This window comes from Pteropus medius, unplaced genomic scaffold (genome assembly GCF_902729225.1).
Source record: "Pteropus medius unplaced genomic scaffold, Ma_sr-lr_union100, whole genome shotgun sequence".
NCBI classification, from domain to species: Eukaryota; Metazoa; Chordata; class Mammalia; order Chiroptera; family Pteropodidae; genus Pteropus; species Pteropus medius.
The window spans coordinates 6,745,091-6,759,634 of NW_024353517.1; the positions used below are offsets into that span (position 1 = coordinate 6,745,091).

Consider the following 14,544-nt stretch of genomic DNA (forward strand, 5'->3'; position numbering starts at 1 on the left):
GGGAGCCTGAGAGATGAAGCTCTAAAAATATGTTATTATCTTTTCTGGGATTTTTATTTTTAGATTTACATGCATAAATACATGAATACTGGATCATTTCTATGCGTACGACTCAGGCAGTTTTCTAAGCTTTTCCATTTACAAGCAGACATTAAAGGAAACAATATTGATATAAGTCCTGGGAAACAAATATGAAATGAAAATATATAATATATTGTATGCATATATATGTATATTTAAATGCAAAATAATTTTTTGTTAAAAGTTGTTTAATTGGGTCTTGCAACTGTTAGTTACTTTTTTTCTTAGAGTCCCAGTGTTTTATTGGTAACGCTTCAGCAAACCAGTAATAAAGTCGAATTGTGATCATTTTGATTGGTTCGTGAAAGGAAACTTTACTTTAAAAAAAATGCAAAATAAATATGCATATTTATATAAATAAAAAATGTTACTCTAGTTGAGTAACAAAAGAGTTAATTTACAATAATTATAATTTGGGCTAGAAAGATATTCCTTCTATCTCCCCCTTCCCTTGCTTTTTTCTCTTGTGTTTGAGATTTTCACATTCATGAATAGAGAGCCCTGATATTAAATAATATAAATTGCCTCTACTGTTTTATTTTTTTACTATTTTATATTCTTAGAAAAGTGAATTTTATTTTCCCACAAGAACAATGTTGTAATTACGGATTACATTTCTGACCAAGGGATCATCATCAAGTAAGTCATAGATATGGTTAAGTCTATGTCATAAAAGCAAACTCTGACTTCTATAAGTCACTGTAATAATTTAAAATAGCAAAATGTTTCTCATAGCCCTATAAAATTTGCTTAAGTATCTGTATGCTTCGACATATGTGTATTAAGTTTACTTAAACAAAATCTTAACGTTGTTTTTATAAACTTATCTAAAACTGATACGCTAATATAATTAACATTTTAATTAACATTTGCCATGCCAGAATTTTGATGCATTTGATGTATAATAATTTTATGTTTCTCAAAATTTTCTCTAGGGAAATTAGAATCAATACTTATATAACTTATACTTATTCCTGTTGCTAAGAATGATGCTGGGAAAAAAATTTATAGTGCAGACCATTTTTTAAGAGATTGAATCAATTTTGGTATTACTTATCATTTTACTTACTAAAGAAAAGAAAAACTGGATATTATTGAATTCGAAAATAATAAGTTTTGTGTGTACCTGCCATTGCACTCTCTAGTAGTTGTCCTGAGAGAAGAAGCCACCCCCTAAGGCAGCTGATTTTGAGAAGGGCTAGAAGTGCCAATGGAGAGAGTTCTGGTCCTTCGCCTTGGTGATAGAGAATATTTAAGGACACAAAATTTGTATTAGATACGGGGTCGATGCTTGCCTTTAAACACTATCTAAGTTTATCACCTACACCCACTCTTCTAACCTTTCTTTACAAAACCATAGAATAAATGGGTAAGGCCTTTGGAAAATGATGTTTAGTTGATAATCAGATAAAGCAAATTGACCAACAGGTAAAATAGAAAGTATTTTTATAATAAAATTTTGCAACAACATTTTCTATACTTCCACAGTTAGAATGGATGTGTAGAAAATGTATTCTATCGTGGTAATTAATAATTTCTTTTTGAACTAACCCACATAAATGAGTAACCTCTTTCTCCTTTGCTTATTTTCATGTCTAGAATGTATTAAAGTTAAAAGTACAAATAAATGCACATTGCTTTAAGATGCTTTAGCCTAACTTTATTCCTTTTGAGTTTAGGAAGATACTTGGCAAATAACTATTTTAATCAGTTCTTTAAAAATAAAATCATCAACTTCTAAGAGTTACCATGGATAACTCATTCATGGGCTTATGTTGTTCTTTCATAATACTCAAAGGTAATGGATTATGTTTTACATTATCTTCAAAGACTACAGTTTATACTTTTGTACATAAATGTAGATTTGGCATATATTTATGTTTTATGTCTGAGAATCATCATATAATTAAAAAAGAAAAAAAAAAAAAACATTAGCTCACCTGTGCACTTTTATGGTGTAAGAATTAGAATGGCAGTTGATGGGGAACTTGAGGTCTAGGGAAAGGAAGATGTTTTGTTTTACTCAGCAGCAGAACCAGAAAGAAATACAGACTTTTTTCTAGTCTAGTTTCCTACTCAAGAAGCAATTAAATACAAAGCTATTTGTATAAGTTTCTATTATGTATTCATATTTCTTAATAGATTTCTTGCCTAACACTCCACTGTTTTCAGTTTCTTTACACACACACTGTAGACATAGGTTAAAAGGTAAAAGAAATGGGAACAACTTTCTTTTAAGTTTTATAAGTGTAATTATCATCTTAAATACTTTAGGGTTAGAGTGAGAATAAGAAGAGGATAATCAAAAGAAGAGAGGGGAAAGTGAAATAGTTTGTTAGAAAATGGTGAGTGGATTTTTCTATAATGTGCACACTTAAATATCTAAATTGGGTATTTTCCAAGATACTTTTATAGCTCTGACACAGTATGTTTTCATGAACTTCAATTTCGAGGAAAAGAGCCAAACCAGTTCAAATAGAATGTTCAAATTCAATCAAGAATCTTCACTGCTTTGATTACTACATTCTTTAGTTTACTGCTTCAAGTATAAGAACATGTTCTTATTCAGTTGTCTTAGGAGGATTGACTGAAATATTTCAGGAAAGGAGAGGAAAGGGACTTCTTACTTTCTTTTGCCTAGAAAGTCTTGTTCCTTTTCGAGAACTGTGCTTCCCCCCCCCCAAAAAAAAATATATTCTATACTATATGGTCTTATTCAATGAATATGATAAATGTGTCATTCTATATACTTTCTTAAAAGGCTTCAGAATTTCCAAGAAAGAATGTCTCCATGATTATCTAGCAGTATTTTAGTGAAATAAAGATAAGCAATAAAAATTTAAGGCCTCTTTCTTTATTTAGTAATGATGGTTTTATTCTGGTAGGTGTGGAGCTAAACTCTTTAGTCAGTGCCATAATGTAACCGAAGCAGTATTTTCATGTAGGAACATTTTTTATTTGTTTGTTCTAAATGTTCTTTCTACCTGTTAGAGGTATTATTTTATTATAACTACTTTAAATCTAAGTTTTCCTTCCCACTAACTCAAAACATAACCTACCTCACAGAGCTTAGGTTTGATTCTGTTTGCCTTTGTACAGTGAGTATCCACATGTACTATAAAGAAATGACCAGAACTACTTGGATGTCTTTTGTCACTGGTCTCAATAGAGAGTCAACCGTGCTTACTATATGGAAAACAAATACTTAAGAACAAAGTAAATTAGAAGGGGAGGAATTAGAATGGATATGTTTTGCCTGGCTGCTGCCCACACTGTTATATGAACAGCTAGAGAGGTTACATCCTTCTAAGACTTGCTTATAAGCATTTCCAACCTAACAGATTTTTCTTTTTTCAACGGTTTGAAATTTGTTTTGAAGTTGTCGCTTGGACATATGGTTATGGGGCATAGATTAGCTCCTAATTTATTGCTTTCTTAATTTATTTGACATTGGAATTTTAGACTTCAGAAACAACCAATTTAATACTTTGAAACATTTAAGCAGACTAGGGAATGATCTTTTTTTCATAAATTCCTGAATTAAAATGAAAATGTTTTTTCAACTGCTAAATTATAACAAGATGTGATATAAAGTGTATAGTCTTGCAAAATATGAGTGATAACTTGTAGTGTATCTTTTTTAGTTATTTTGCAGAACTGCAAGTTATATTGTGACAATCTTAATGTTTAGCTCTCCAGCATATCCTTGCCTCTTCCTGAAAGCAGAGACTGTGGCTCTTTTACTAAAGGACAAACAAAAGTGCCTAAGGAGGCAAGGTGATGAGTGGAAAGAATTCAGGCTTTGTGGTCAGATAGACCTGGAGTTGAATTCCACCTCTCTCTATCTATGTGGCCTTGGGCAAGACACTGTCTGTAGGGCAGCTTCTAAATGAGCTAATCCATCTTTGGTAGTAATATTATTGGTAGGATTGAATATAATGAATGTAAAGTGCCTCACACAATGTCTGGTAGATGGTGGTTTCTATCAGGCTGGATCATAATTTAGGAATTAGAATTTAGACTAAACCTGCCCCAACTCAGAGTTATTGGGAACTGTAATAGGGTTATCCTCCTTATGGAATAACTTTAGCTTCTAGTGCCCAGCCTTCCACTATGTGGAGGAGGTGATATATTAGGACAGTACTTTAACACTTTTTACCCTACTATGACCATGCTACCCTGAACAAGCCCGATCTTGTCTGATCTCGGAAGCTAAGCAGGGTCAGGCCTGGTTAGTACTGGGATGGGAGACCACCTAGGAAGACCAGGTACTGTAGGTGTAAAAATAAAAAAATAAGGGATTGCAAGCCGACAAGGTCCTTGCAATCTGTGAAGTCAACCAAAGTTTGCCTCACCTAAAAAAGAAAAATTAAATTAAATTAAAATAAAAAATAAAACTTTTACCCCAGCTAAGAGCAGAGGAAAATGAATGTCTACTTTGGATGTCCTGAGGGTGTACGCTATAGTGTTCGATAGAAGACATATAAGTTTTTTTTTCTATAACATTAGCTCAGTTTTGCATTTTATTATAAATATATTGATTAAATATAAATGTTTCCTCCCCTCATTTCAAAAATGTCTTTAAAATTGAAGTTCCAGGAAGATGAGTAATATTTATCTCATGACTTTGAGTTATAGTCAGGCACACTGCCATGTATACTTCTGATGCACAAGTATCTCAAACAATTTTTTAAGAAGAGAAATTTCGAGACAAATTAATGTGATCTGAGATCACTGGAAGTATTTATTTATTACAGCCACAACCCAAAAAAGACTAGGACCCAAGCTATGAAGTGATGCTATTGTTAATCAATTGTGCAGAGCTTCTTATTTATTGCCAGCTTCCTTGGAACTAACCACGTCTTAGTCTTGTTTGGAGAGCCCCAGAGGGTGCAATTACCACAAAAGAGGATAAGTCACAAGGAGGCAGATTCCAGCTCAAAATGAGAAACAGGGTTCTCTAGGGATAGGATGCACTGCCGCCAGTTGTAGTGAGCGTTTGGCTACTAGAAAGTGTGAAAATAGAGGCAGGCAAGACCCTTGTCTCAGGTTTTAGATGAGTGAATGAATTCTGAAGTTCCCTTTGAATTGTAAATTCTGTGCATCCAGAAGAAAAGTCTTTGTGGCTAGAAAGAAAGAGGAGGACAATTAGCCTACTTTGTGTCAGGAGTTCTGTTATGTGTGGAATAGAGTAGACTTTCCAGACTGGGAAACTGGTAGTAGGAGCAGCTGAAGTAAAAATGCAAAGGCAAGCCTGCTATACTCTTTCCAGGACAGCGACTCTGCTTTTCTGCCTGGAGCTACGGTCTTATATAGGAAACTGTAGAAAGTAAGGCTCAAAAGGTAGGATGGGGCCAGTCGATGTCAAGGCATTTGGACTATATCCCACGGGCTGTGTGATGACACCGAATACTTTTTGAGCAAAGGAATTAGCATGTTCAGATCTGTATATTAAGCCAATTAATCCAGTAGTCTATGGATGTTAGTTGGAGAGACAGTGGAGTAAGAGAAGCAGTTTGGAAAATGCAGTAGTGCGGTAATGCAGACACAAGATGATGGGGCTGAACACTCACTCAGTTATGTAGTGCACTCAGTATGCAAAGGACAGAAATGGAACAAGGCAAGTGTCAGTTGCTAAAGTCACTGCTTCCAGGGGCTGCATAGGAAGGTAGAGAGGGGGATTAGAGAGCCAGGGAAGGAACCGAAATGAGTAACTATCTTACTAGAGGAGATCTATTAGTAAAGAGTTGACAGCCATTTTCTAACTGGGACCAATGCAAATCGTTTAATCTCCCTGGTGCCTCAGTTTTCTCATTTTTAAAAGGGAGATAGTGATGCCTACTGAGCAGGGTTGTTGTGAGTTTCAAATGGGATGATAAAGGGAAAGTGGTCTGTAAACTCAGAAGTCTGTTCCTGTGCAAATTGCTACTGTTGCCTTGGGACAGAGACAGCAGGTAAGGCTTGATGTTTCCTGTCTTGCAAAATTAACATCCACATCCTTTCACCTGGGGTCCAAGCCTAATGTTCTGGTTAAGCGGGATGATTCATATCCAACCTATTTCAAAACTTCCTACCATGTTCTCTCACCTCTGGTAATAAAAGCAAGAAATGTATTAGCTCCCAAACACTTGACCCTGCTGCCTTTCCTCTCCCCCTGAGGAGAAACACTAGTAATCTGTAGAACAGAATTCACACTCTTCTCCTGGACTGACTGGAATGGCTGGCTGTGGGAGATAAAGACCTTTTTTTCAAGGTTCTTCTAATTGGGGTGTGTTGAAGTTGCTTCTCTAGGGAGACCGTTATTTTCTCGTTAGGGTGGCTGCCATCACACAGATGACATTGCTGCCTCTCCTTTTTTTTTACAATATTGAATCACAGATACAGTAATATCTGTGCCTAGGTCATAAGCCATCACTCCAGGGACTGATTTCCCCCTCAAAGCAAGGTGAGGGGAGAGGCCCTTGTCAGAATTCTCATGACTGAATCACTGCTATGAGCTAATGTCTCCAGTCTTATGAGTCAGTGCTGGCCCAGGCATCCGTCTTGTAAGAAAAACGAAGACACAGTTAGACTCCCCTATCATCATGAGTCCGTGCAGAGGGAGGACAGTCATCAGATAGTGGCATTTTGGAATCAGATATTTGGTTCTTCTCCGTCAGGATGTAGAATGAGCATAAGAGTTTCCTTAAGAGTTAATAATAATATTTCTAAAACACTGTTATTTTTGTGCGTGTTTTGTTTTCCTTTAGGCAGAGTAGGTGAAACGATGTGTTTGGGAGATGAATGTTCTTGTAATGGGCAAGACGTAGCTTGCAGGAGAACATCTGTAACCAACCCATTCTGCATAAGATAGGGCCAAGACATGTTTGTGTTTTAGTGCCTGTTCAAGCATGTCTAATTTTTAAAAGATATATAAAGTTTTAGAGGATTCCCCTTAAAATGTTATTTCTTCATGTAAGTATATATATATATATATATATATTAGATAGCCTGGTAGCTAATATGTATATTTTTATGGTGTGTAAAAAAAAAAAAAAATCAATATGAAGTGTGTATAAATATTAGGAATGTCAGGAGTAATTCATAAATGTACTTATTAATCCAGCAATAGGCAAAAAGAAATTGTGCTTTCCAAATTTTTAAATGTGATAAAGATGGTGTGCAAAGAATAACAAGAGAAGTACCTGGATATTTGCCCCCAGGTACTCAGAGGTCTTCCTCAAAACTTGACCAAAAAGAAAATCACAGAAGGGAGACAGAAGTGTATGAGGGAGAATAAGGTTGAATACTATCAATATCAATTCAACAACAGCATTTTTAATTGTCTCTACTCCTGTCTGCCCTTTGTCTTTATCATATATATGCATAATAGGAAATATTCTATGGGAGAGATAATGAGAAGCCTACTGGTGTTTTTTGCTTGCTTGTTTTATAGATATTACTTATGTACCTTCTTAAATCTAAATGCTTTAAAAAGTAGTGATATTTTATGGCAGTGATCTACTTCTTGACATCTCTGGGTATGTGCTATAATTTAGCAGTCCCCAACCTTTTCGGCACCAGGGACTGGTGCTCCTATGAGAATCTAATGCCTGATGATCTCAGGTGGAGCTGAGGCGGTGATGCTAGCACTGAAGAGCTGCTACAAATACAGATGAAGTTCCACTCCTGCTGTGTGGCCCGGGAGTTGGAGTTGGGGACCCCAGCTATAATGAATAACAAAATTTCAGAGTTCACAAGAAGGACTGATATTCTCCGCTACCCCTGCAGCTCCTCCTGTCTCCTCCTCCTCTTTCCCCTTCTTGCTTCTGTTTTGTTCTGTCAGGGACATGAGCTAAGTGGAGAAAAGGCAAAGAAAGCAAGAAAAGCATAGGAAATGGTAAGAAAAATTGTCAGGAAACTTCCAAACTTTAAAGTTTAGTGGTTCTTTTAAATAAAATGAATCTTTTGAGTTTTTAAAAGGGAAGCTAGTGTAATGGAAGTTTTCTTGCCCGTAAAGCCAAATCATTTATGTTTTCTGAGGCATTTACAAGTACTGTATGCAGAGGCATTTTAATGAATCTAGGTTGATTATATTTTATCAGTTTCATGGAAAAGGTATTAGTTCACACCCAGAAACTCAATTTCCCTTTTGTTCATATAGACTTTAAAAATGATTTTATGGACACCAAAATGCTAGCAATTTGTTTCTCTAGAAAGTAAGACTATGCATATTTTTCATTTTAACTATTTTTTATTGTTCTATTTTTAACTTTTCTTGGCATTTCAAGATTCATACAATTTTTATTTGAGGGAAATATTAATAAAATAGAGTTATAAAGGAAGTATATGGGAGTAAAGAACTGAAGGAAATACCCCAGTAAAAAGATAAGGAGGATTGTTTCTAAATACCAGCTATGTAGGGGAACTCGGTAATTACATGAAGAAAGAGTATGTCAAAATGTTTTTCTAAAAATTAGAAATATTTCATCTTTTCAGAAACCTCAGGATTACTATCCACCCAAACTGGGATGACCGAGTATACACTTACCATGGCTCTCATAAGATTTTCCCAACAGGTGCTTTTGTATGTTTTGTATTATATGCATGTGTACACATATTCCTCCATGCCTTCGTTGAAGCTAAATTGAAGACCCCATGTCATTTGGTCTTAGTTGATAGAATTTACTGAACCGCACACCTTTAGTTTCAAAGTACATTTCTTGAGCACCAGAAGTTGCACTTTGAAAGAAAATAGGCATAACTCCACAGTTTACTAGTTGGGGTGACTAAGCAAGTGACCAGAACCCTTTGAGACTCAATTTCCAACTCTTTCAGGTGTAAATAGTCACTCTTGCAAATTATTGAGAGTGCAGTGTGTGAAGCTTGTAGTCACTGAGCAGGCCCTTAATAAATTATGCCAGTTACTATTACAGCTAGACACTGTAAGGTAATCATATTATAGATATGTTAGCTCTTCTTCAAAGAGCTCACTATCTATCAGAGCAAACTGATAAACTTAGCTGTAATTCAGTGTGACAGGTGCTATAATCTGTCTGGAATGTCCCCCTACCCACCACCCTCCTTATCTGCCAGGCAGACTCAGACTTATCCTTTAAAAGTCACTGGAAGCCTTAATTGTAGATGAAGTCTTTCTTCGTTGCCCCCTAGCCCCAACACACACATACTTTCTCAGGAGTTCCTTCTCTCATGTTCATTACTCTCTGTACATATATTCAGAATCACAGTATATGGCATGCCTGTCTCACTATCGCCCTGTGATTTGAGGCAGAAGCTTTGTCTTTTCATCTCTCTATCTTAGTGTTGGAACATATAATGGTTCTCAACAAATATTTGTCAGATAATATGCCTTGTCTGAACAAAATGTGATGCAGCACAAAAAACAGACTGATTTACCCAGCTTCACAGGGAACTTGACACTTAAACTTGGTTCTCCGAAGATGAGGAAAAAGAGAAAGGACATTCCGGGTAGAGGATCCAGGTGAGGAAAAGTATGGAGACATGAACATGTTGTGTAAATGTAGGAGTAGGAAACAGTGTGGTGTGCCTGGACCACCCAGTGCTTGTTAGAACAGGAAAGGAGCAGAAAATGAGGCTGGAGAGAAGTCCATAGAGCTAGACTGAGAAGGACTCAAAATCATCCTAAGGAGTTTGGCTCTAATCTTGCAGACACTGAGGAGACATGGAAAGACTTTGAGTAGGAGGGATGATATCATATTCTACTGGAGGAAGGTAACTGGAAGCAGTGTGGAGGTGAGAAGACTAAAGCCAAGGCAGCCGATTGGGAGGCTGTTGCAATAATTCAGATAAGAGATAAGGGCAAGGAGAAATGAAGGTGACTATGGGGTCAGGAGTCGATTTGCAGTATATATTTCAGAGTGAGAAACCCACTTTCCATAACTGGGATTGTTTTGTATCATTCTACCATAGTATCATTTCCTACGCAGTTGTTTTAGATCTGCATCTTATCAGTACTGCAGTATCAAACAAGTCAAATGGTATATCCTCAAATGTTTGGGAGTTTGGGGTTCAATGCTTTACTTTCTTCTTTTAGGATTAGTCTTGGCTGTTTATCCTGTTGCTTTGCATATGAGAAGACCCATATGACTGTAGTTGGCCAGATAAAGGAACACTCTCTGTACTCTCTGGCTCTGCCTTGCGTTGGAAATGTCCGGAGTTGGGTGGGGAAATGTCAGAAGTTTTGAGTGAAGAAGGAAGACCTCTGGCCAGGGAGCCAGTGACTGACTTGATGGCCTTGACCAGGCCATTCTGCTGCTTTGGGCTTCAGTTTTCTTGTCTATGAAAGAAATATATCGGACTAAATCCTTAGGCCTTCTTCCTGTTTCTTCTCCTACACATACAGTTAACACTTTTGGCCTTTTACTGGATAAAAATAATATTTCTAAAAGTGGCTCAAAGAAAATGAGAGAATCTTTCACTTTAAGCATTAAAAAATATGCTAATAAAAAAATAGCAATGCTATTTTATAAAATCAGTTAACTAGAAAAATGTATTTGTGCTTTGACCAATGGTTGATCCTCAGTGAATGTTCAGTGACTTCATTTATAAAATCTTTTCATTCTTTTTTGCTCAACATTAAGAGATCGTGAATTTTTACAAGGGATATTCACTGTTAATTAACTATTTCTATTTTTCCTGGTACCCAAAGAAGGATTCAAAATGCTTGACAGATATCATATTTCTAAATCTAGCTATAGGAACTGGACCAAGAGAGAAGACTGTGAAAACCTGCAAAGAGACTCATGAAAAGAAGAATCAGGAAATCAATTAAATGTTTCTTCCTGCTTTAGTGCCTGGAACATGCTATTTCTGAGAAGTATACTATGGAGATTGGTCTAATTGATACTAAATATAATATGATTAAGAACTTTAAGCATTTATTTTGAAAGCTAGATCCACGCAAACAAAGTAGAATCTGACTACCATTTTTAGAGAATTTGCTCTCCCTTCTCCTCCACCTAATTATCTGACTCAGATATTAAGAGAGGGAATGGAAGAGCTAGAGAAGAGTGCATGCATTATTTTAAAGCTATAACTAGACAGTATTTGGAACAACTTCCTTGAAAAATATTTCATTATAGTTCTGAATTCAATGTCAGTGATTTTTATTCTGCTCTGACAGTTTTCTACAAATATCTGTCCTTTTAATCCTTTAATTAGCAAACCAAAAATGTAACCTTAACTTTTTTCAACCAAGATAAACTATTTTTCTGAGGTAAATTTGTATTTATTTTACAGACATCTGTTTTTATACAATTTAGGCATTATTAATATTGGTTAAGTATTAGCCACACTGTGAACCTTCATTTTCTTGGACCCTAGAAAGAAAGGCAAGTAGACATTTACTAGGAAGATTAAATAAGATGGAAGAGTGGGCTTCGGTTAGAAAATATTAAACTATTGTTGACACAAAGATAGTTCAGCATATCTGGAGTTCAGATTTTAAATCTGACAAAGAATCTGGGTGGTGAACAAAGCTAGACCTTTATGAATTGTAGTTAAAAGCTACCCTTTTAACAGTCTGTCACAGTTCCTGATACAAAGGATTGATAACTTTTGGGTTTGAAAAACAAAACAAAAAACCATCTACATTTCTATTTGATTTATTGTAACTCTCATTTTTGTGGCAAAGGCTAGGGACAAAGTTCGTTTTACCAACTAAAAAAATATTCTGAAATCATCTGGAAATTGGATGTCAGCATTCATTTTATTTGAGTGAAAAACTTCAAGTTTAGTAACAAAAGTTGAAAACATTGGCATCATTCCTGTTTATAATAATGGGTTTGTATCACAGACCTCAGTGATATATTTGTTAATCTCAAGTATAGTTTTCCTTTTACTTATTTTAAATAAGTGTCATTTCCTCTTACATAACATGCAGTTATGTTGTTCTTTTTTTATTATGCTTACCACTTAAGTGAAAGATGGATAAGGTAGGGTCTCCCTCTAGAATTGCATAGCCTTTTGGTAGGGAAGACAAATGGAGACCAATAATTACAATAAAAGATAAATTAATGTGCATCACAAGAAACAAAATAAAGGCAACTTTTCTCTAGGGCTTTGAAGAAGTAAGAGTATGTGGACATTCAGTAAATATTGTTGGAAGAAAGAAGTTAATGTAAAAGTAGAATGAGCATCATTTACAAGGTCTGGAGCAATTGAAACACAAAATAGTCATGTAGAATTCGATATGGTTTAAAACATTGTGTAAAATTGTCCCTCTGCAGTACTAGGGAAATGGGGGAAAAAAAAAAAAAAGAAAAGAAAGTTCCTGTACCAGCTTTTTCTGAATGAGATGGCCAGAAGTCCTAACTCAGAGGAGCAGCCTGTTTCTCTTCTCTGAACGGTTTCCTCTTTCAGTGTCAGTGCTGCCAACTTCCCCTGAAATGAAAACCGATAGGGATTTCAGAGTCTGGTTAGGTGAGAACAGGTTTGTACTACCAGTGACAACAAAAATCCTTGTAATTTTGATGTGGAAGAGAGTTATTTAAATCTGCCATTGGAGGTTCTTTGGCTTCTGAGTTCTTTCTGTGCCTATTAAATATTTCCACTTGAATTGATTAGTTATCTTTTATTATTAACTTTCCACCCAATTGATTGACTTAAATATAAATCTGTTACAGAGGACAGTGTAAGTAGGCAGAAAGTTTCACAATTCTCTTTGAGGATATTTCTTAAATTGCCATTTAAGTAATGTTTTTATTTATATGTTTATTTTCATTTCCACGCTATCATTCGAGCTTCGCAACATTCCAAGTTCAGTGTCGTTGTCCTTATCTTCCTGTTGAGGATAGACACCTGGAAGCTCACAGGTGCAGTGAGAAGCTTGAGTCTCTAGACGGTGGAGTTAGGACTCTCATTTTCTGGTCAGCTGTTCATTTTACAATAACGGTGCAAGTCTGTTTCTAATCTACACTGTTTGAGCTCCTCTTCCTTTCTAATCTTATTCCTCTATTACAAGAGTACTGTAATTAAAGAAGTGGTGTTTGGCTGATAAGTAGTAGGTTTTAATTTGTAAGATATACGGCTTGCATTTTAATTTTTGTCCTGGAACTTGGTGTGCCATGAAAGCTATCATTCTCTCATTAGGAATATGAATCTTCAGACGATGTGTGCATTCAAATTTCTTCTTCTCATTGGGTCTGACTAAGTGACTGGCTAATGGAAAATATGAAAGTTAGCTGAGACTTATCTGTCTAGGGCTTGATGGGCTATACTAGTCTTCTTATAGTCAACCCCAGGGACTGGCCAATGGAGGGCTGTTAGATCCAAAGTGCTGAATCCAAGGAGTTTGGTCAGGGCCAACTTTTTTGAGTAAATAGCTCAGCTACAGTAGCTCTGGTACACCTTAGGTAAAATAGCTGGAGCTAGAGACAGCTTAGCAGCTAAAGCCACAGGTTACACTAATGACATGGAAATGAAGAGCACAATAAAAAGTTGTCTGCCGCTTCCTTCATTTCCTAGTAAAACATAATGTTTGACTTAATTTTTTTTTTTTTTTACTTCTGTCAGTATAATCAATTATGCTTATTCTCCTGTGTATGGTATTATAGCAACTGGCGGCCAACCCAAAATTGAGATAACGGAGATGAAATTGGGCAAGAACTCCATAAGGCACTTCACATTATAGCAACTGAATCATACAACACTTTTGCAAGGGAAGTGATTAATATTCACATTTTATAGATGCAGAGTAAATTACCTCTCTGGGTCTAAAGTCACCTAGCAGATAAATAGCAGACCTATACTCAAAGTCCAGGAATGAATGACTCTTGAAAGCAGGGCCCTTCTTACTAGTAGCTTGACCTTCACTATTTTGTATCTGTTACTATTTTATAGCTGTGATTTTTGCCTGCTCAAATTTAAGTGCTTCTCATGGGATAAAGAGTGCAAGGGCAAAGGTGAACTGGATCTTTTCTTATTCCCTATTGGTATACAGTAAAACGAGAATCAGATTTGCTAAGGCCCTCCCTCATTCTGGTTCCTTTACTTTGTCCATGGGGTAGGAAAATAATATGATCTTCCAATCAGTATAAGCCCTGTATCACTCATTACTTAATTTCTGTTGCATTTCTCTGATCTACCTAAAACAAAGTATGGTTGGGTGTGGGAGGACAGTCGTGGTGATAGTGATGGCATCAAGAGGAAAAGAGGGCAAATGAGTAGGAGCAAATAAGCCTTTCAGACCAGGATGTAAATATCTTTATCTCTAGTGTAAAAAAAAGATTGTGACTTTGGCTTGAAAACTGCCTTCCCAATTGGTGATCATCTTTAGGATTTTGTAAGTACGGTGTCTTAATAATAAGCCCAACACCTCTCACCCAAAGAATGCAAAGTGCTTTGCAAACAGAACTCACAATACCCCTATGATCTAGGGACTTTTTTTAATGCCCCATTTTATAGACTAAGAGGTCAGCTCAAGGAATTCTGCTCATCTGTCCA

At 36.0% G+C, this 14,544-nt stretch overlaps 1 protein-coding gene and 1 pseudogene across 4 annotated transcripts in view; both read left to right on the top strand.

Moving 5' to 3' along the window:
- The window catches only part of TP63 (tumor protein p63), a 210,070-nt gene that overhangs the window by 146,247 nt on the left and 49,279 nt on the right, over nucleotides 1-14,544 (top strand). The gene's annotated exons all lie outside the window — the stretch shown is intronic.
- Nucleotides 4,243-4,361, top strand: LOC120593173 (uncharacterized; annotated as a pseudogene).